The sequence below is a fragment of the Oppia nitens genome, unplaced genomic scaffold (assembly GCF_028296485.1).
Source record: "Oppia nitens isolate AA-2021 unplaced genomic scaffold, nextdenovo-longstitch-racon4-pilon3 scaffold4_pilon_pilon_pilon, whole genome shotgun sequence".
NCBI classification, from domain to species: Eukaryota; Metazoa; Arthropoda; class Arachnida; order Sarcoptiformes; family Oppiidae; genus Oppia; species Oppia nitens.
The window spans coordinates 1,609,438-1,627,978 of record NW_026533232.1 but is presented as its reverse complement, the minus strand read 5'-3'; positions in this window follow the sequence as shown (position 1 = coordinate 1,627,978).

Below are 18,541 nucleotides of genomic sequence, written 5' to 3'. Positions count from 1 at the left end.
GTATTTTTTTCAAGAAATAGTCTAAAAATATTTCACTTTTAACTTATTTAATAAACTATTTTCCTATGAAATATTGTTTGATGAAAATATTAGATTTTATTGAACAAATAATTTAATTTAATCATTATTTAATAAAAAATGTGAGTCAACAAAAATAAATTAGTCTTTTTCATTATAAAGAAATAATTTTATTTTTATTAAAAATTAGAGACTATTGTTATGTAATTGCAACAAAATAGCAATATATCAATAACAATAATATTATATATATAACAATTTGATTTATTATTTTATTTCAAATTTATACAGAATTAAAATTATACTGTATATAAAATATTAAATATATATAAAATTATATATATATACATATATTTATATACCGATATACAGTATATATAATAGATTTATTCTAGATTTAGATATAGATTTAGATATAGATTTAGACAAAATTTTCAAAATATAAGTAAAATTGTTATTTTCATTATATAAAATATTTGATAATTTGATCAAAATCTAACAAATTTTTCTTACTTATTAATATAAATATAATAAGTTATGTAAAAATCTAAAATTGATTTACTATTTAATATTAATAGTCTAGAAAATTGATAATTTATTATTTTATCAAAAAATATTATGAACTAAATAAGTTTATCAAAATTTAGATTAAATATGATTAATATAATTTAAATTAATTTTTTTTAAATATAAATATTATTATTTATTAATAAAATTATTATGCTTAAAAAATTATTTATTTTATATTTTATGTATACAATAATTTTTTTATATTATTAATACTAGTTGTATTATTTAATTTATATTAAATTTATTTGTAGTAATAATAAAATAAAACGATTAATTAAATTGTATAGTATTGAAATAATATCATTGATAAAAAATATTAGATAATTTGGTGAAAATATAATGTTTTATTTTGCTTACTCATCATAAATATGTAATAAATAAACTTATAAATATCATATGTTATGCAAATCAATAAAATTACTTATATATAATCATTTTTAATTTTATTTATTTTAAATTAATTATAATTGAACTATAAAATAATCAATATAATTTAAACTAAATTGTTTTATGAAACATTTGATACTTTTAATATAAATAATATTATTTGTTTTCAAAATTAATATATTTGATTTATATTTTATGAATCTATAATAATTATCTATATATAGTATTATATGAATGTCGATTTATGAAATATATATTGATTTTTATAACATATTTATTAAAAAAATTATTAAAATTTAAAATAAAACAAACAAAATTATTAAAAATAATATTATTCTACAATATAATAAACAATAGGATTATGTATAAATATTAAAAAATAGTATTAAACTTTAATTTATTTTTAATAGTATTAATACTTTATAATAATCTGTATATAATATTAAAATAATATTTAGTAATCTTCAAAAAATGATATGTTATTAATAAAAATGAATAACCATAAAAAGCTTTATTTTTACATTTATATTTTATACATTTTATATAAATTAAGTTTTTTTTTAATTAAACTAATGTCAAACTAATCAAATTAAGAAATCTTATTCATTACTATTTATTATATCCAGTAGTATAAGAAAGTTGTTTAATAAAAAAAAGTTAATTGATAATTAATTATTTATTTAAATTTAAAATTTTAAAAATAAAAAAAAAATCTTGCAGTATATTTATTTTGTGCAATTATTTTTAACTTCTATTAAAATATTGTACTTTAAAATAATTTTTATTTAATAATTTATTTAAAATTTTTATATATGATTATAATATTAATAGTATTAAAAAATATTCATAATTATTCTCATAAACTAATATTTTTTATTTAGTGATATATAGTAGTATATACAGTATAGTATAAGTTAAAAATACTAATTAAATTGCAATAATATGATAGTTAAGACTATTGTGTAAATGACAGAAAAAGGATGAAAAATAATTAGTTATATAATATTAAATATATAATTGATATATTAATAACATATATTGTAATTCTCGTTAAATATATAGATATTTATTTTTTTAAAATCTATATTTAAGTTAAGTTTTTCTTTATTCATAAACATTAGTAATCCTTAATGCAATTAAGCAGTAATATAATAGCTGAAAAAAATGTTATAAATAAATCTATTTTACTTAAATGAAATAAAACTAATTAGGGTTGCTAATTATACCCACTTGAGTTTTTATTATTTATTTTTTAATCAATAAATTATGAAAGTTATACTTACAGTACTAAATAAAAAGTGGTCAATATATTTACATATATTGCCCAACAAATATATTTTTGTTTATTAAATGAACTAAAAATAATTTCATAATCAAAAAATATTATTACTAATACTAATAGTAGTAGTAGTAGTAAAGCTAGAATATTGTCTAGTAATTTACAATTGATAATATTTTTATATAATACTGTAATAAAAATACTACAGTATTATCAATATTTTTGTTTTCACGAATTCCTGAAAGGAATACGTATATGCATTCTATAAGTCGGTCTGTCTGTCCCACGAGGACATAGGTTCGAATCCACTCCGCTACAAATTTTTTTTGAATTTTTTTTTGTTTTTTTTCTTATTTAAGTTTATTTTTTAGGAAATTGAAGAAAATGGTGTCCAAAAATTAATTAAAAAAATTTTGAATTTTTTTGAATATTGATTTTTTATTTTTTTCGTTTTTAAGTTTATTTTTTAGGAAAATAGTAGTTTATTTTGTAATACTGAATCATTTGATACCCCACATGATTATAGTTGTTTATTTTGTCATACTAAATCGTTTGATACTCTACATAACTATAGTTGATTTTATTTTATCATACTGAATTTAATTTTTAATTATGATTAGGAATTCGTGTGGAAATGCTTTCTAGCATTCTCAACTGGTTTTAAAATTAAATACTCAGTTAATCTATAAAAATATTTATTTATGAAGCACTAGAAATTAATATAATATCAGTTTATAAAAAACGATCAATTTATTATTAATAAGATTATTATTATTAAAATTTTATAATCTACAGTATTTATATATATTTATTTATATATTGATAAATATTACAATTAAATTGTAACAAACTTATAAATAGCATACAAAATAATTTTTAATGTTTTTACAATAGATTATTAGACCGGTATATTAATTTACATAAATATTGTGCAAAAATAATAATATTAAAAAATTGTTGTTCATTTAAGTAAAATAATTGTATAATTTATATTACAAATTAATTTTTATAATCGCTAATAATTATAAACTTTTTTGTATTGAAACCAATGTAGTGTCGCATTTAGGACATCCATTTCAAGACTGACCTCCAGATTGTCGGAAAATTGATGCCATTTGCCCAACAAATCCGTAATCTGTTTAACTGTAAATCGTTTTTTACAAATACATAATAATTGTGTTACAATAAAATACAAATTATGAACTAATAGTACAATTATAACTAAAACAAATACATAGTAATGCTTGAAACGATAGAATAGGACAGTACTCGATAGGAACAATAGATTGGCACCGATATGTGATAATAAAATAAAATGAAACAATACGGCTATGTATTTGTCAATATTGGTCTGAAAATGTATAAACAAATGTATGTGTTGTTCAATGGCTACCAACATGTCGACCGACGGTTGATTCAAATGATCGATCTGTCGGGTCAGTAGACTCTGGTAGAAATTTCGGATTATTTCATGATATAGACTATGAAATTCAAAGTAGATAACCTGACAGGCCATTAGCCAACCGACCCAATGAAAGCCGACAATTATCATACGCTTGACGAGACTGTGCGGTACAATAACTATCTGAAATAGTTGATCCAATAGATCATCGTTGTTGACTATATGCAATGATACCAGCACTAGGAACAGGTAGACAAATAGGCTGTACAGTAGACGTAGATATTGATTAAGATTGTCAACAGTTTGATAGTCGTATTTGTATTGTTTCATTTGGTCGTATAGTTTGAATATTCGTTGACTACGTTGACGAACCATTATATAGGATATGGTTAGCGATAAGCTCAGGACAAATGTACCAAATTTAATGACATACATAAGCGAATCGTGTGCTGTATGGACACAGGTTAGTGGTATACTTAATAGAAAGGCCAGTAGTATTGTAATGGTTAGACCGGTAAAGATTTGTCCTACAATTTTGTTTTTACAGTTTATGCCAAACAAGATAAACAATTTGGCAAACATTGATATATCGATAATTCATGAGATTTATATTGTTTTGTTAAGTATTATTATTTTATATACAGTATGTTATTATTATTATTTATATATTATATATGTAATATTTTAATTCATGTATTAAATTATTTAAAAACGAAATAGTTAACAAAATTCATGTTGAATTTATTTATTTATTACAACTTCACAAAATTGTTAATATATAAACTTATATAATTGAATAAAAAAAATTATTGTAATCATTATTACTATTATTATTAATGTTTAGTTTTTATTTACACTAATATTTTTTCATAGAAAATAAATAAATTTATATTATTTACTTAAATTGTTTGATTGTTTATAATGTCATGGTAGTTTATAGTTTATTACTAAACACATTTACTATATTACACTTATATTAAACTAATAAAAAATAATATTGGTATATATTATATAATATTATATAATAAACCAAATAAATATATTTCATTACTAATCATTATATAATAAAAGTGATGTTATACTGTATATACAGTACACTAAAAGGTATTATATATAATAGGAATAGTTGTTCAATAAAATAATCTCATAGTAGTTAATGTATATATCATGTCTAAATGTTTAATAAATTGCGCAAGTCAAATTTAATAATAATAATAATAAAATTTTATTGTATAATATTAGGTACAGTATGTAAGCTATTAATACCAGAAAGTCTTAAACAGTGACGGCGGCGATGCTATTCATTTCAATTATGTGGTCAACAATAAGTTGAATTTAAAAGTGACCAAGGGCAGTGTTATAGATAATTTAAAACTAAATTAGATTGTAATTGGTCATTTTATTTAATTAATTGTATGTTTTGCCAGATAATATTATATACAGTCGACTGTTAGCAAATTGTCAAAAAAATTTAGTCCACTGCAATTGTCTGCCCAATAATACAATTAATTAAAAAAAAATGACCAATTACAATCTTATTTAGTTTAAAATTATCTATAACTTTGTCCTTGGTCACTTTTAAATTTAACGTATTGTTGACCAGATAATTGAAATTAATAACATCGCCGCCGCAGCTGTTTAAGACTCTCTCTCTCTCTCTCTCTCTTTCTCTCTCTCTATCTATTTATCTCTCTATCTATCTGTCTGTCTAAATATCTATCTATATATCTATCTCTCTATTAATATATAAATATCAAATATCTCTAACATCTAGCAAATAATCTGATAAATCTAATATCTTTAGTAGAAAATGTTTGATATTTATTTTATTATAAAAAAATCAATAAAATCTTATTATATAAATCTATTTATACTGTATATATATAATAAAAATATTTTTTAATAAATTTATTATTCAATATATCTATCTTTATGAACATATTTTTACAGTTATTTATTTTTTATTTTAAAATAATAAGATATTTATTTCATTGACTGCACACAAACTATTTTATTTTAGATAACATTTATAAAATTAATAAATTTACAGTTTTAAATAATTATTTGATTATATATTTATTTAAAGTAAATGATTTACAGTATTTATATTAAATAATTTTCATTATCTACACGATAATATTTTTATTATAACATAATGTTTTTGTAATTAAATGTATATTATTATTGATTAGTATAAATACAGTTATATAACACAAACAAAACACAAAAAACATTTACATATTTGAATAAATTAATGAAAACTAGACTTTCTTTAGAAACAGAAAAAATCAAATAAAATCTTATTATCGCTAAACAAATGTTACGAAATATTTTGTTAATAAATTAGTAGACATTTGTTGATTTAACAGTAATTTTATAATACAGTATAATATAAACAATTAGGTGTTTTTTATAGACAACTAATTAAAGCTATTGAAGCATTTAAAATCTTTATTCAATAGATTTTATGTTATACATTGTATAACTTGATTTTTATTTGATTTTTAATGATTTTATATTAATTGTTAAAATATTGATTTATTTTCTCTATAAACTATATAAGAATTTATTTGTATAGATTTTTTTTTGATATCATATGATAACTAGTAATTAAATAGTGTTTTCTAAAAAAAAAATATTATTATCATAATTTTTTTTGTCAATATTTATTTTAAATTATTATTAACAAAAATAAAAATTTAATTTTTAACTACATTGCTTTTAATTTTATTAAATATATCATTTAATATGTAGTATGTTTATTCATAATAAATAATAACCAATAATGTATTATATAGTTTAATATTGTAACATAATCTTAAATAAAATATAAATTTATCTTACTAAACTTTTTAGATATTTATTTTAAAATCTAAAAACTTAGTTATTTTATTATTATCATTTTACTTTAAACATAAATATAATAAAATATGAATATATTTAAGATAATAATTTTAAAAAATAACCTAAACTTTTATAATACGATATGCGAGATCTGTCCAATGTTGTCAAAAAAACATAATTTTATTAAAATTAAATTCAATAGTTTTCTTAATTTAAATAGGAAAAATAAATTTTTTAAAAATAAAATATATATAGTTATAGTTTCAATAAAAATATTTAGATAAAATAAATACTAAAAATATTTTAAAAATTATATTTTATAACTTATTTATAAATATTTGGTTATACAAATAAAACCAGTTAAGAATGCTAGAAAGCATTTTCAGAAAAAAAAACTTGAATAGCATTGAAAACCATTAGTTTGTATAATTATAGCGGCTATATAGTAACATAAAAATTTAAAAATTGGTCAAATATACATAATATAAATATTGTCATGTATGGTATCAAATGATTCAGTATGACAAAATATTCTCAATTTTAGTCATGCAAGTTATCAAATGACTCAATATGATAAAATAAACACAACTTTAGTCATGTGGGGTATCAAATTACTCGGTATGACAAAATAAACAACTACTCATGTTTGTTATTAAATGATTTAGTATAACAAAATAATCATCTATAATTATATTTTTGCCGTTATACTTATTCTTTGTTCCATTAATATCAAAATTTTAATGCATATTTTTTATTCTTGTTTTTGATGCTTTATTCAAATCTATAATTAAAAAAATTTCTAAAAATTTCTTATACTTTTCCCATTTTTAAAAAAATGTTGATATATTATATCATATTTTTGATGCTCTTTACAATTCTAAACGTTAAAATTTTTACCTAATTTTTTTACTTTGGTCGTCATTTTCTTTATGTTCCCGAAGAGATATCAAAATTTTAATGCATATTTTTTATGCTTGTTTTTGATGCTTTATTCAAATCTATACTTAACAAAAATTTTCTTAAAATTTTCTTTACTTTGGCCGCCATTTTCTCTATGTTACCGAAGAGATATCAAAATTTTGATGCAACTTTTCAATACATTATTATTAGTCCTCTAAGCGAATCTGAAGTCAGAATTTCAAAATTCGCAAAATGAAATGCTACAGACAGACAGACAGACTCAAAAAGCCATTATAGATTTCAGTAAACAAAACTTTTCAAGTTTTTTTTGATAAAAATATAGAAATAACATTAATGCTTCATTAATTTGAAAAATAAATAAATATATTAAAGTATAATTATGATAATACTTCATAATACTATGAAAATTAATGATTTTTTTATTATTATACTAAAATAAGTCTTTAATGTATTTTATTAAAAATAAAACATTAAGAAATAATAACATCAAAAAAAGATTAATTGTTAGTGTAATTATAATTTTTATGTGTAAAAGATTTAATATAAGAAATATAAATTATAGTTTTATCAAATATTTATATTATTTATATTATATTAATCCTTGAATAATTGAAAACTTATTTTGTAAAACTTATTTTATTAACAAAAAAATAGTGATTAAAGATGCGGACAGTCATCTCTATCGGATTGGTCTACAACTGGATAGACAGTCATCGATGACATACAAACGCAATGCTATACATAATCCATGGTTTATACGAATATTGTTAATACAAATGACTGTAAGGACTATAGTATTAATAATTGGCAACGACTTCACTGATGAGTTTCATCTACTAATCGGTGATATAAGTCATATATTATAGAAAATGATTAGTTTTTTGATTGATTTTCGCGGTTTTGAAGTAAGTAATTGGTTATCAAATATTATGATTAAAAATAATACTTAACATCTAAATACTTATTATTTTATCATTAATAAAATTTAATTAGTTTCATAAAATAATATTTTTTTTTTATATAAAAAATACTACATTAATTATATATATTTAATATATTATTATATATATATATATCATATTTCATTTTAAATGTAGTTTTTACTATTTATATATATTGTAATTATATTTTGATTTTAAGTATAATTTATAAATTCATTTTTTCTTAGTTTAAACAAAACTATTAATATAACAATTTAAAATTAACTTAAAATAATAGTTACACAAATTATTTCAAAAACATTAATTATAAATATAAATACTGTTTATTAGATTATTATAAGACATATTTTACTATAAGATATAATTAATGATATATTTTATAACTATCAGAAAATATGCCAAAACAATTTATTATAATAATAATTATGATAATAAAAATAAAACAGTAATAGTAGTTAATAGTAGTAATAGTAAAAATAGTAATTACTAAAATTATAAAAAATATGGTAAATTATTATTTTAAGTTTATTTATTTTATTTATCTTATTGTTAAGTATTTAATATTTATTACTAAATTGTTTATTTTAAATAAATATTATATTTATTTAAATAATATTCAAATTATGTATAGTATATACTAAATAGTATAAAATATTTATTAAATTATGACTAAATTAAATACTAAATTTATAAAACGTAAGCTACCGTCAGATATGGCCATTAGAGATGCGGACAGTCATCTCTATCGTATTGGTCTACAACTGGATCGACACTCACCGACATATAAGCGCAATGCTATACATAATCCATGGTTTGTTTGGTTAATCTTAATACAAATGAGTATAAAATCAATAGTATTAACAATTGACAGTAACTTTACTGATGACTTTTATTTGCTAATCGGTGACGTAAGTCATATAATCAAATGTGTTAAACAATTTAACATAATGCTTTTTGCTGCATGTATGATTGTTAATTTGTCCATGCTACTTAATTACTATAACTATCATCAAGGTAAAACAATTGCACACACTCGTATATTTGAAATGTTATCGGGCACAGTTAGTCCCAGACAAGTTGGTATTAACAGTGTCTCTGAGTTAATTAAATTTGTTAATATATCGCGTAAATTGTTGTTTATTGCCAAACATCTAGCAAAACAAATGGGTGTTACAATGTTTTTTACATATTATATAATATTATTAACTAAAAATAGCATATCTATAAAATATATGACAATAGCATTGCCACATGCAATAGTCTGGATGTTTACTGAATATCATTTACAGAATATTACTATTTATCAGTTTATTTATTATTATATTGTAACAAGATTTGTCAAAATTAAGTTAATTATAATAAATAAAAAAATTCAACATTTAATAACTAAAGTCCAAAGAAACGATAAAAAATCTTTAAATACTAGTATTATTAAATTAATACATAAATTAAATATTATTTATTTGGAAATCAATGAATACAATGATAGCTATTGGAGTCGATATCTATTTATTATGTGGTTGTGTTTGGGAACAGTGATGGCTGTATTGGCATATATTGTATTATACAATGATATATTATTTGCATTAAAATTAGTATTTGGCTTATATTTGATACTTTATATATTTATGTTATGGTTTCTAATTAAGATTACTTCCATTGTATATAATGAAACAAATAAATCATATAATTTAATGAATTCATTGATAGCAAAAAATAAATTATTAACATTTCAAACTAAAGCAAAAGTTAGTAAAATTAGTTAATGTTTTTAAAAAAATATTGTTTTTATTGATTATTTATATATATATATATATATATTATAGCTTTTATCTACTATTGAGAGAATATCTCTAAAACGTATTGGTTTTTATTGTTGGAAATGGTTTATTATAAACTCATTTCGTGGTTATGAAGTAAGTTAACGGTTAAACATTAAAACATATTTATAACATAATATTAATTAAAATATAATTATTTTTTCAGATGATTTCATACATTGGAATAATATTTTTAAGAATAGTCGAAATGTAATTCATATTATTAGCAAAAAATCATAATTTTTATAAATGATATTTAATTATAATTAGTTTTTTAAATAATTTTTTAAAAGTTTATTATTTTCTATTTATTTATAGATTTTTTTAAATAATTATATTATATTGTTTTTAAAAATAAATTAATATTATCATTGATAGCATCTACAAACTTCTTAAATAATAATACAAATTATAAAATCAACAGTTTTTTAATTAATACTGAAATAAAAAAGAAAGAAAATTTTATTTTGAAATATTTTTTATAAAAAACTTTATAAATTTTTTTCAATGTAATAAATTTATAATTAATTAATACAATTAATAAAAAAAATATAGAAAAGCAGTTATAATATCAAAACTTTTTCTAAAATTAATATATTCATTGAAATCTTTAATTTTAAAATATAAAAATAATAAATAGTTATAAGTTTTATTATATACAATATGTTATGGGAAAACACAATAATTCATAAATTAAAAAAAATAATTATTATAAAAAAAATTCTAAATATAAAGTTTTCTTTATAATTATAACATAATTATAGCTTAATTTATGATGTTTTTTCATGTTTAAATAAAATAAAGTTTATTAAAATAACAATAAATAATATTTGTTATTTTGAAATTATTATAAGATTAATAATTAAAATCTGTATTATTCACAATGACAGGTATCTATCATTTATTGTTTTTATTATATAAATATAATAAATTATAATAACCATTAACAACACAATATATAATATACTCAAATAAATAAAAATCTATTAATATAGAAAATACTCACTATTTTAAAAAACAAATTATTATAACATAATTAATGATATTTTTTCATGATTAAAACAAATATATTTGAAAAATTATTATAACAAAACAGTAATATGTATGAAAACAGATAAACAAAGTGATTAGTGACAGTGATTAACTAATTTGTTATATTTCTTTATTTATATTAAAGTATATTTTTTATATATATTATTTAGTTTACATTAAATCTCAATATTATGGCAAATAATATTTCTGATAATTTTTGATAATTTAAATAATCTAAATAATATTGAAATTATTATTAAAATTATACATAAATATATATTCATATAGAGTATATTTACGCTAATATTTTAAATGTTTAGTTTCAAGAATTATTTTTCTAAACATAAGTTATCAAAAAAGTTGGTCATTAAAGATGCTGACCGTCATCTCTATCGCATTGGACTACAATTGGATAGACAGTCGACGACTTATAGGCGCAATGTTATACATAATCCATGCTTTATATGGTTAATCATAATCTATTTCACTATCAAGACTATAGTAATAGTAATTGGAAACGATTTTAGTGATGAATTTTATCTAAACATCGGTGATATGGGTTTTATAATGAAATGTGTTAAACAATTTAATATTATGGTTTTGTCCACTTGCATTTCTGCTAGTTTGTTCATGCTACTTAATTTATATAACTATAAACAAGGTATACATTGTACACACAGTCGTATATTTAAAATGTTATCGGGCACAGTTAGCCCAAAACAGGTTGGTATAAATAATACAGCTGTCCTGGTTAAATTTATCAATATATCACGTAAATTGTTATATATGACTAAACATTTACCAAAACTATTAGCTTTAAATACATTTAGTTTATATTATTCGTTAATATTAACACAAAATATTAGCTTAATTAAACTATTGACAGTAGCATTGCCAAATTCAATATTGTGGTGGTTTTTAGAGTATTATTTTGAAAATATTATGTTATATCAATTTAGTTATTATTATATTGTAACAAGATTTGTCAAAATTAAGTTAATTATAATAAATAAAAAAATTCAACATTTAATAACTAAAGTCCAAAGAAACGATAAAAAATCTTTAAATACTAGTATTATTAAATTAATACATAAATTAAATATTATTTATTTGGAAATCAATGAATACAATGATAGCTATTGGAGTCGATATCTATTTATTATGTGGTTGTGTTTGGGAACAGTGATGGCTGTATTGGCATATATTGTATTATACAATGATATATTATTTGCATTAAAATTAGTATTTGGCTTATATTTGATACTTTATATATTTATGTTATGGTTTCTAATTAAGATTACTTCCATTGTATATAATGAAACAAATAAATCATATAATTTAATGAATTCATTGATAGCAAAAAATAAATTATTAACATTTCAAACTAAAGCAAAAGTTAGTAAAATTAGTTAATGTTTTTAAAAAAATATTGTTTTTATTGATTATTTATATATATATATATATATATTATAGCTTTTATCTACTATTGAGAGAATATCTCTAAAACGTATTGGTTTTTATTGTTGGAAATGGTTTATTATAAACTCATTTCGTGGTTATGAAGTAAGTTAACGGTTAAACATTAAAACATATTTATAACATAATATTAATTAAAATATAATTATTTTTTCAGATGATTTCATACATTGGAATAATATTTTTAAGAATAGTCGAAATGTAATTCATATTATTAGCAAAAAATCATAATTTTTATAAATGATATTTAATTATAATTAGTTTTTTAAATAATTTTTTAAAAGTTTATTATTTTCTATTTATTTATAGATTTTTTTAAATAATTATATTATATTGTTTTTAAAAATAAATTAATATTATCATTGATAGCATCTACAAACTTCTTAAATAATAATACAAATTATAAAATCAACAGTTTTTTAATTAATACTGAAATAAAAAAGAAAGAAAATTTTATTTTGAAATATTTTTTATAAAAAACTTTATAAATTTTTTTCAATGTAATAAATTTATAATTAATTAATACAATTAATAAAAAAAATATAGAAAAGCAGTTATAATATCAAAACTTTTTCTAAAATTAATATATTCATTGAAATCTTTAATTTTAAAATATAAAAATAATAAATAGTTATAAGTTTTATTATATACAATATGTTATGGGAAAACACAATAATTCATAAATTAAAAAAAATAATTATTATAAAAAAAATTCTAAATATAAAGTTTTCTTTATAATTATAACATAATTATAGCTTAATTTATGATGTTTTTTCATGTTTAAATAAAATAAAGTTTATTAAAATAACAATAAATAATATTTGTTATTTTGAAATTATTATAAGATTAATAATTAAAATCTGTATTATTCACAATGACAGGTATCTATCATTTATTGTTTTTATTATATAAATATAATAAATTATAATAACCATTAACAACACAATATATAATATACTCAAATAAATAAAAATCTATTAATATAGAAAATACTCACTATTTTAAAAAACAAATTATTATAACATAATTAATGATATTTTTTCATGATTAAAACAAATATATTTGAAAAATTATTATAACAAAACAGTAATATGTATGAAAACAGATAAACAAAGTGATTAGTGACAGTGATTAACTAATTTGTTATATTTCTTTATTTATATTAAAGTATATTTTTTATATATATTATTTAGTTTACATTAAATCTCAATATTATGGCAAATAATATTTCTGATAATTTTTGATAATTTAAATAATCTAAATAATATTGAAATTATTATTAAAATTATACATAAATATATATTCATATAGAGTATATTTACGCTAATATTTTAAATGTTTAGTTTCAAGAATTATTTTTCTAAACATAAGTTATCAAAAAAGTTGGTCATTAAAGATGCTGACCGTCATCTCTATCGCATTGGACTACAATTGGATAGACAGTCGACGACTTATAGGCGCAATGTTATACATAATCCATGCTTTATATGGTTAATCATAATCTATTTCACTATCAAGACTATAGTAATAGTAATTGGAAACGATTTTAGTGATGAATTTTATCTAAACATCGGTGATATGGGTTTTATAATGAAATGTGTTAAACAATTTAATATTATGGTTTTGTCCACTTGCATTTCTGCTAGTTTGTTCATGCTACTTAATTTATATAACTATAAACAAGGTATACATTGTACACACAGTCGTATATTTAAAATGTTATCGGGCACAGTTAGCCCAAAACAGGTTGGTATAAATAATACAGCTGTCCTGGTTAAATTTATCAATATATCACGTAAATTGTTATATATGACTAAACATTTACCAAAACTATTAGCTTTAAATACATTTAGTTTATATTATTCGTTAATATTAACACAAAATATTAGCTTAATTAAACTATTGACAGTAGCATTGCCAAATTCAATATTGTGGTGGTTTTTAGAGTATTATTTTGAAAATATTATGTTATATCAATTTAGTTATTATTTTATTGTAACAAGATTTGTCAAAATAAAGTTAGTTTTAATAAATAGACAAATTAAACATTTATTGAATAATGTTTCAAAAAAGGATGAAAAAAATTTAAATATTATTGTCACTAAATTGTTGCACAAATTAAATGCCATTTATTTGGAAATCAATGAATATAATGATAGTTATTGGAGTCGATATCTATTTATTATGTGGTCGTGTTTGGGAACAATTATTGCTGTTTTGGCATTTATTATACTATACAGTGATATATCATATGATTCACAATCAGTATTTGTTTCATATTTAATAATTTATGTATTTATGTTATGGTTTATCATATGTATCACTTCTATTGTTTATTTTGAAGCAAATAAATCATATTATTTGATGAATTCATTGATAGCAAAAAATAAATTGTTAACAACTTATACAAAAACAAAAGTTTGTTTAATATTTATTTTTAATGTTTTTTAGCTATTTTTTTATTTAATATTTTTTCTTTAAAGTTATCATTAACTATTGAAAGGATAGCTCAAAGACATATTGGATTTTATTGTTGGAAATTATTTATTATAAACTCATTTCGCGGTTTTGAAGTAAGTAATTGGTTATCAAATATAATGATTAAAAATATTAATTATAAAATTAATTATTTTTGAAGTTGATTTTATATATTGCAATCATATTTTTCAAAATGGTAGAAATGTAATTAATAATTTTATGTTTATAAATATTTCTGATAAGCATTATAAGTATGTAATTATTATTTAATTAATTATTAATATAATACTTTTTATGTAATATTTACTATATTACACTAAATTAATTCATAAAACTTCTGTCATAAAACATGTAACTCCTTATCAAAAAAAAATTTAAATAAAATTACATGATTCTGTATAACAAAATAAAATGTTTTTATAAATATTTATTTATAACATTTTGGTTAATATAAATAAAGAAATAACATATACTAAATTTATCATTTAAAGTATTTAAATTAAAATGCTTAAAATTAATAATAATAATTATTATTATTTGTGATTAAATTCATTATAATTATAATATTTTAATAAAGATTAAAATAAATAAATAAAATTATTAACTTAGTTATTTAAAAATCTTAATTTGTTTTGTTTTTATTAAATTATAAAAACTGGCAAAACTAAAAATTAGTCAAACATTTGTTTGTATGAGTATTACAGCATAGGATAGTATTATTGATAAACATGTTATTAGTGTTTGTTTATTAATTGCATACAAATTATAAGCAGTAAAACACATATCACTGGACAATGATTTCAATAGCAATATTATTGTTAGATTTGAATTATCAATTAAATCTACATTATTGTTAACATTAGTATTATTATAATTATTATTATCTAGCTGAAATTTATTTTCCACACTATCAACAAGTGTTTGATAAGCATACGGTATAATATTGCATGCATATATCAAATAGACAAACTGTACTAGATCATCTACTATACAAGCTAGGGTGACCGATCGATTTTGTGTGTTACCAAAATATAGTTTATTCAAATCGGTAGCTAATCTAACCGATAAAATTGTTACAACTAGAAAATTATGTAACGATAACAAACTATCCAAACGGTTGACATAGATTTTCAGTGAAACACAATATTGATAAACATATTGTATGTGAAAATTATCCAAATTTTCGCCCAAATATCGCAATTGTTTAGCTATTATATAGGATTTATAGGCTATAAGTGCCGTAAATATCATCGACATATTAATAGCCATCCAATACATTGGCATTGTTTTCAAATAATCAGTTGAATTATAAAATCTATTATTTATGAAATTGATGGCTAATATATAGCTTAGTTCAATACTAGTGGCCAATCCAAGTGTTATTAGTGCTATTGAAATACCTGCACGTGTTTCGCACTTATCCGACACGTAGTGATGGTCGCGTCCGACCAATAATCGGTCGGCCATTTCCGACAATAACCGAATAGTTCAGATAGGTTTGCATTGTACTGCCCAGTGCTGCACAGGTATGTAATATTTGTAGTAATTGTGATTTTGTCGATTGAAACTCTAATAAATCAAAATAAAATAAACTGATTAACAAATCATTGTAATAGCAATATGTTATCAAACATATGGCCAATAGGTTTATCAGAAATTTTATAATATTTATTAGTTTGGATTTTAATTTATTATTATTATTATTATTATTATTGATATGGTATCCCAAATAAATGTTGCCAGTATAGTTGATGTATTTAAGCAATACTATTAAGCCATTATTATTATTATTATTTTGGTTCATTGTTTTGGTTGATTAACTGTAGTTTTTTTTATAAAAAATTAATCAAACTTCTATTACTTACACAATACTTAAAAAATATAAACTTTTAAAAATAAAGTCTATTTTTAAAGATAATAAATGTTTTTTTTTAATTTTAAGATAAATATTTGTTTTAAAAAAGGAAAATAAAAAAGGATATCATATATTTTTTATTTAATATACTGTTATTTATTTATTTTATAAAAAATGTGTTTACATTAATTTATTAATTGAATCAAAATAAAATTGTGCTAAAATATTAAATTACATTTTTTAAAATTTATTCACTTATTATGATTAATTGAAACATTTAGTGCATATTATTTATGTTAAATAAATTGTATTAATCATTATATAAATCACTAAAATATAAATATTTATTTATAAATATATTGATTAAAATATTAGTTATTTTCAATGGTTTTTAATGTAAAGTATTTATTATATGTAATATAATAGTATTATTATTATTACAATAAAACTGTGAAATTATTTAATTAATTGTTAAAATTTTTATACTTATTGAATTACTTATAATTAATTGATTGACAAAAAATATAATATTAGACATTAGTTTGTATGAGTATTACACTATAGGACAGTATTAGTGATAAAAATGTTATTAGTGTTTGTTTATTGATTGCATACAAACTGTAAGCCGTAAAACACATATCACTGGACATTGATTTCAATAGCAATATTAGTGTTAGATTTGAATTATCAATTAAATTTACATTGCTAACATTAGCAATAGTATTATTATTATTAGTAGTAGTAGTAGTATTATCTAGCTGAAATTTATTTTCCACTTGATTGACAAGTGTATTAAACGCTTGTGGTATAATATTACATGCATATATCAAATAGACAAACTGTACTAGATCATCTACTATACAAGCTATAGTGTTGGGTCGATTTCTAGTGTTACCAAAATACAGTTTATTTAAATCGGTAATCAATCGGACGGACAAAATACTAACAACTAGAAAATTATTCAATGATAATAATTTATCTAAACGGTTGACATAGATTTTTAGGGAAACACAATATTGATAAACATATTGTATGTGAAATTTATCTAAATTTTTACCCAAATATTTCAATTGTTGGGCTATTATATAGGATTTGTAGGCTATAAGTGCCGTAAATATTATCGCCATATTGGTTACCATCACTAATAGTGGCACTGTTTCATATGGTATTGAATATTCAATTGCATTGCCAAACAAATTAGTTGCCAACAAATAGTTTAGTTCAATACTAGCGGCCAATACAAAGGTAATAACTGCTACCGCAATACCAGTACGTGTTTCGCTCTTATCCGACACGTATTGATGGTCGCGTCCCAGTAGTAATAGGTCGACAATTTGACGGCCATTCCAGACAACAACCGTATAATTAAAATAGGTTTGTATAGTACCGCCTATTCCGGCACAGGTATGCAATATTTGTAGTAATTGTGATTTTGTCGACTGAAACTCTAGTAAATCAAATTGAAATAAACTAGTTAATATATCATTGTAATGTATATAGTATGTAATAAAACCCATG